We start from the raw sequence: 6579 nt of genomic DNA on the forward strand, positions 1-6579 counted from the left end.
GGTGGTCAAAAACATAATCATCTCTGGAAAAGAGAAAACACTGGCATTGAAATGAATCCCAAAGTATAAATGACTAATAACATAATCTGTCCTGAGAGTGAGTTTTGACAGGGCAAGGAGGTGAGGAAAGGTGAAGAGGCAGAGGTGGGGAAAAAAGATAAACACTGAAGGTAAACTTTGCCAGCCCTGCCTAAAACATTCTGCTGCAGTAGAGTTAAGGGGTTGCAAAGTGAATTTTCATGGGCCAGTAGGAGATTTTCTGTACATTTGTTTTTTAGGTCTATTTGAGTGGAGAATGGAAGGGGAGGTCAGAGAGAGCTCAGGGAAATTCTGTTTCTGCATCATTAAATTTTGGGCAGCACTTGAAATCAGGGAGACAGAATTTCCTGAGCCTAGGGGAATCTCTGTGGGAAGTCCAGGGACAATGAGCAAAATCTAACTCAGACCGATCTCTGGGTAGGGACCCTGAGACCTTCAAATGGGTCTGTGGCTGGCACGAGCTATTCTTCAGATGCTTGCCACAGGCCCCAAACTCAGGCTGAGCTTCTTATAAAAATATCCTGGTTTTCTGTTTCCATAACTTATAATGTGCTTCTTCCAGGAAGCAAACACCTTCAAGGGCAATTAGTAGAAAACTTGTGGAATTCTCCAAAGCAAGGCAGTATTGAAGCAAAGTGAAACACTTCTGAGAAAAGGTTCTGGGGAATTTATGTAATGAATCTCCAAAGACATATTTATATGTTTATGCACTTTTGGTTTGCTTGCTTCTCTCTGATTTTAAAAATTATTATTTTTGTATATATCAAAATAGCCTTTGAGTTTCATGTCTAGAAACAAACATTTTACAAAGTGATTGTTTCTTATGGCTGCAGTAAAAAACAACACAAGGCAGATCCCTCAAGTGTTAAAAGCATCTACCCAACATTCCAGGGAATGTCAGAAGAAGTGTATGTTGAGGGTGGCATGATGGAAAGCAGGATAAAGTACCAGGCTGCTCAGTTCATATTTGGTCTCTCATTCATTCATCCATTCATTCATCAAATCCCAATTGATGAATCTTTTTTTTTTTTTTTTTTTTTTTTTTTGAGACAGGGTCTCACTCTTTCACATACAGTGGTGCAATCATGGCTCAATGAAGCCTTGACTTCCCGGGCTCAAGCCATCCTTCCATCTCAGCCTTTTCAAGTAGCTAGGACTACAGGCATGGACCACCATGCCTGGCTAATTAAAAAATTTTTTTTGTAGACACAGGGTCTCCCTATGTTGCCCAAGCTGGTCTTGAACTCCTGGGCTCGAGCAATCTTCCTGCCTCAGTCTCCCAAAGTACTAGGACTATAGGCATGAGCCACCGTGCCCAGCTGTGAGCACCCATTTTGTGTCACACACTCTGCTGGATGCTGGGGATATAGCAATGAGCAAAACAGACGAAACTCCCTGCCCTCATGGAGCTTACTTTCTAGTTGGGGGAAGCATGGGCAGAGGCTCAGAAGTGTGAACGTGCCTGGAGTGCTGGAGGAGCAGCAAGAGTGTGTGGCTGGGGCAGAGGGTCAGACAGAGAGAGCAGCAGGAGAGAAGGTCAGGGAGTGACAGGGTCAGACCATGTGGGCCGCAAAGGTCATAGTCAGGGTTTTGCCTTTACTCTGAGTGAGGTGGGGGAGCTACTAGGAGAATGTGAGCAGAAGAGAGGCATGGTCCCACCTACATTATAACGGAATGCCCCTGGTTGCTATGTGAAGAATAGACTTCAGGGCACAAGTGGAAACAGGACCTCCAAGGAGGCTGCTGCATCTGACTGGACACAGTGGTGCACGCCTGTAGTCCCAGCTACTCAGGAGGCTGAGGTGGGAGGATCACTTGAGCCCAGAAATTCAAGGCTGCAGTGAGCTGTGATTGTATCACTGTACTCCAGCCTGGGTGACAGAGGAAGACCTCATCTCTATTAAAAAAAAAGTCTGGGCCAAAGGTGATAGTGACTTAGACCAGGGCTGTGGCAGTGGGAGTGATAAGAAGTGTAGTTTGAGTCCTGGACATTTTTTCAAGATGGTGCTGGTAAGATTTGCTGACAGACAGGATGTGCAGTGCTTCCAGATCCTGACCTAGTGTACAGTGTTTTCATTTGATGGCAAATATGGGACCTCCAGGGTTGTTTTGGCATCAAGTATCAGACCCTGCTCACACAAAGTGAGAAATGGGGATTTCTCTGGAAGGACATGCGATATCTCACAGACAAGAAGGAAAAGCAGTTTTAAGACTTGGCTTGGAAATGATAATCTGGGATCTTAGTACAACAGCAGCCAGCAGGCCTACCTTGGGCCACATGATCAGTGGTCATTGCTGAAAGGAGCCACCCAGATAGGGGAGTAATGCTTCCTATAGGCAAACTGGGATCAAAAGAAAGAGGGCCAGTGGGTGTTAGACAGGCAAAACCCGCAGATATTTAGACTTCATTCCAGTTTAGAGCTTAAGAGATAAAAGAAACATAGGCTCAAGTTTTGACCAATCACAAGGTAGACAGGGGAGGAAATCATCTGGCTTCCCCTGAGCTGTGTTGAGAAAAGAGTCCTGGCCCGGCGGGTCATGCATCTGGTCTGAGCTCTGCTGCTCACTACCTGTGCTACTTCAGGCCAGCGGCTTAACTTCTCTGGCCTTGGGCTCATAGTGGACCAGAGTAAAAGCTGCAAACCTTGTCTTCACCAAGGACCACTTTCATGATTTCTCCCACTCACCTCCCTCTCTTCCCCAATAAACACATTAATTCATGGCTTTATCCTGTGGAAATGTACAATATGCATGAGACCTCTTGAAATGTTGAGATCAGAGGAAGGGTGATTTGAAGCAGGAAGTGAATGGGCAAGGCAGAAGGAGGAGCACAAATGACAGAGCACTGCAATATTTCATAGGTAGGATTAGGAAAATCTTCATGTTCTCTCCTATTGTTCACTTTCTGACCTTATTGAGGCCAAAGAAACTGTGTCCTCTGAAAGGTTTGATCCACCCAGGGTTTTCTGAGCATCAAGATATCATTTGTTACACTGTCACCTTGAATTCCCCACTGGGGTTGCTGCACAGGCTGTAGATGTGAACGCAGCAAATTGCACCGGGTTGCTCCTCCATCCACACTGAGCACTCCCTCCCAAGCGGCACCCTCCTCCCTAGCACTTATGCCCACTTACATTTCATACCAGCCTATTTAGCACTTGATTACATATTGCTTTGAATTGTTCCCCAGCCCACTCAGATCAGAGCCTCCCACCTTCCAGCCCGCCCACTCCTAACTCCCAGTGTGCTAGATTTTCAACCTCCTCAAAACCTGTAGTCTCTTTCCCCTGCCATTTTTCTGTCACTGCATCAGAACCTTCCCCCCAATTCTTCATTTCCTTCTCTACTTCACCTATGCTTCCTGGGCCATCTCATCACCCTCCTTTGCCTAAGCCCTCCCTCCCCTCCGCCCTTGCCCTGCTGCTGCTCCGGTCTGGCTGTGGCCCAGCCTTATCAGGCAGCTCTTCCTACATGCTGACATCTGGGCTCCTGGGCTCCTGAGCTCTGCTGGAGAAAATCACAGCCCACGCAGATTGGCGCTACTACAAAGTCATCATCTGCACAGCCTAGTGGGCCGCTGAACAGCCTGGAAACACTTCTTAGTGTCCCTGTCTGCAAACCTCCCCCTTCTCCACCATGGCCCTTCTAAGTGTTTCCCACCCTTTGAGCTTTGCGGAGAAAATAGAGGCCATCAGGTAGGAATTCCCCTGTTTATATGCACCCACTTCTCTGCCCCACCAAGAAACATATGCTTCCCTCCAGCATTCCTACCTTCCTCCAAGCTGAGAGGCCGTGCTACCTCCTACCTGTCCAAAGGCAACCCTCTCCTGAAAGCTCTGCAGCCTTGGCAGCTTGGCTTCATGTATTCTCCTCTCTCTCTCCTCTACCTTCCATCTCTCTCTAGTTCGTCTGATCTTTCTCCTGAGCAAGTAAACCTTACCTCTCTACCATCCTGTGTCTCTTCTTCTTCCCAGCTCTATTAGTCCATTTTCACACTGCTGTAAAGAACTGCCCGAGACTTGGTAATTTATAAAGGAAAGAGGTTTAATTAACTCACAGTTCGGCATTGCTGGAGAAGCCTCAGGAAACTTACAATTATGGTGGAAGATGAAAGGGAAGTGAGGCACCTTCTTCACAAGGCAGCAGGAAGGAGAAGAGTGAACAAGCGAAAGTAGAAGAGCCCCTTATAAAAACCATCGGATATCGTGAGAATTCACTCATTATCACAAGAACAGCATGGAGGAACCAGCCCCATAACTCAGCTACCTCCACCTGGTCTCTCCCTTGACACATGGGGATTATGGGGATTATAACTCAAGATGAGATTCTGCGTGGGGACACAGCCGAACCAGCCAAATGTGATGGTAGAGCAAGTTTGGTGAGCCACAGGCTGCTATGACAGTAAAATGCACAAAGGACAAGAGTGACTTTTTCATTGTCCAGTCTGTGGCCACTTTCAGCTCCTGCCTTACTTAGGACACTCTTTTTTTTTTTTTCTGAGACAAGGTATCATTCTGTTGCCCAGGCTGGAGTGCAGTGGCACAATCACAGCTCACTGTAGCCTCAAATTCCTGGGCTCAAGTGATTCTCTTGCCTCAGCCTCCTGAGTAGCTAAGACTACAGGTGTACAACACCAAATCTGGCTGATTTTCTAATTTTTTTGTAGAGATGGAGTCTCGTTTTATTGCCCAGGCTGGTCTCAAACTCCTGGCCTCAAGTGATCTTTCCACCTAGGTCTCCCAAAGTACTAAGATTATAGGTGTGAGCCGTAGCATCTAGCCAAGAAATGATGCTCTTGACCCTGTTCTCTTCTTGATTCTCTCCCCTCTCTTGACCCCTATGATGACACTCTGTTCTCCTGCTCCCCCTCTGTATTCCAATCGTAGCCTCTGCCTCTCCTCCCTGGCACTTTCCTGCTGAGGCTCCTTCAGGCACTGGCCTCCACCTCCTGGATGAAATCCAGATTCCTTTGGACAGCAGACAAGGGCCTCTGCCATTCGGCTTATCCACATGATTTACGCTCCTTCTCCACTGGCTATATCCTCTCTCATCTCTGTGACTTTGTGCATTTCTTTACTCTGCTTGGAATGCCCTTTGTCCCTCTCTGCCACCTCACTGGGAGAACTCCTATTCATCTTTAGTGATCAGCTCAGGTGTTGCCTCATCCTCTAATAATAATAGTAATAATAATAATAATGCCTCATCTGAATTTCCAAAACACCCCGAGAGTGGCTTGGTCTTAGCATTTATCACATTAAATAGAAATGATCTATTTACCTGTGTGTGCTCCACTAGTCTGTCAGCCACGCTCAATGCCTGGCACAGCTTGGCATGCAATTAAATGCTCAATCCATGTTTACTGATTGAATGAATGAGTCAATGTTCAGTTGTCCTTCAGTATAGGTGGGGGACTGGTTCCAGGACCCCCCACTGACACCAAAATCACAGATGCTTGAGTTCTTTATATAAGATGGGTAGTATTTGCATATAACCTATGTAATCTTCCTGTATACTTTATATCATTTCCAGATTACTTATAATACCTAATACAATGTAAATGCTATGAAAATAGTTATTATACTGCGTTGTTTAGGGAACAGTGACAAGAAGAAAAATCTGTACACGTTCAGTACAGAACAAAACTATCCATGTTTTCTTCCAAATATTTTCAATCCATTTGTGGTTGAATCCACAAACGTGGAACCCACAGACACAGAGGAACAACTGTATTTTGTCATTGTTCCCAGCGTGGCTACTCCTGGGCAATGAATGTGATCAGTCTTCTCAGAGCATTTTTATGTGGTAGATATATTTTCTTATTGTGATTAAAACATATGTAATGCAAAATTTATCATTTTAATCATTTTGAAATATAAATCCAGTGACATTTAGTACCTTCAGAATGTTGTGCAACCACTACCACTTTCTATGTCCAGGACATTTTTATCCCTATATCTATTAAGCAGTCATGCTCCATTCCTCCATCCCCTGGCAATTACTGATCTGCTTTCTGTCCCTATAGATTTGCCTATTCCAGATTTTTCATATAAATGGAGTCATATATGTGACCTCCAGTGTATGGTTTCTTTCACTTAGCATAATGTTTTCAAGGTTTATCCGTATTTTAGCATGTCTCAGTACTCCTCCTTCTATTTATTTACTTATATTTATTTTTTGAGACAGAGTCTCCCTCTGTCACCCAGGCTGGAGTGCAGTGGTGTGATCTCAGCTTACTGCAACCTCCGCCTCCAGGGCTCAAGCCATCTTGCCTCAGCCTCCCCAGTAGCTGGGACTACAGGCATGCACCACCATGCCCAGCTAATTTTTGTGTTTTTAGCAGAGACAGGATTTTGCCATGTTGGCCAGGCTGGTTTTGAACTCTTGGCCTCAAACGATCTGCCCACTTCGACTTCCCAAAGTGCTGGGATTACAGGCATGAGCCATCGCACCTGGCCTATTTACTTTTGCTCACGATCACTAGACACTGTTTTATTTTTTCTCTCTTTACTATTTTTTGTGATCAAGCACTTCTTTTTATGA

The sequence above is a fragment of the Rhinopithecus roxellana genome, chromosome 17, assembly GCF_007565055.1.
Source record: "Rhinopithecus roxellana isolate Shanxi Qingling chromosome 17, ASM756505v1, whole genome shotgun sequence".
In the NCBI taxonomy this organism is placed as follows: domain Eukaryota; kingdom Metazoa; phylum Chordata; class Mammalia; order Primates; family Cercopithecidae; genus Rhinopithecus; species Rhinopithecus roxellana.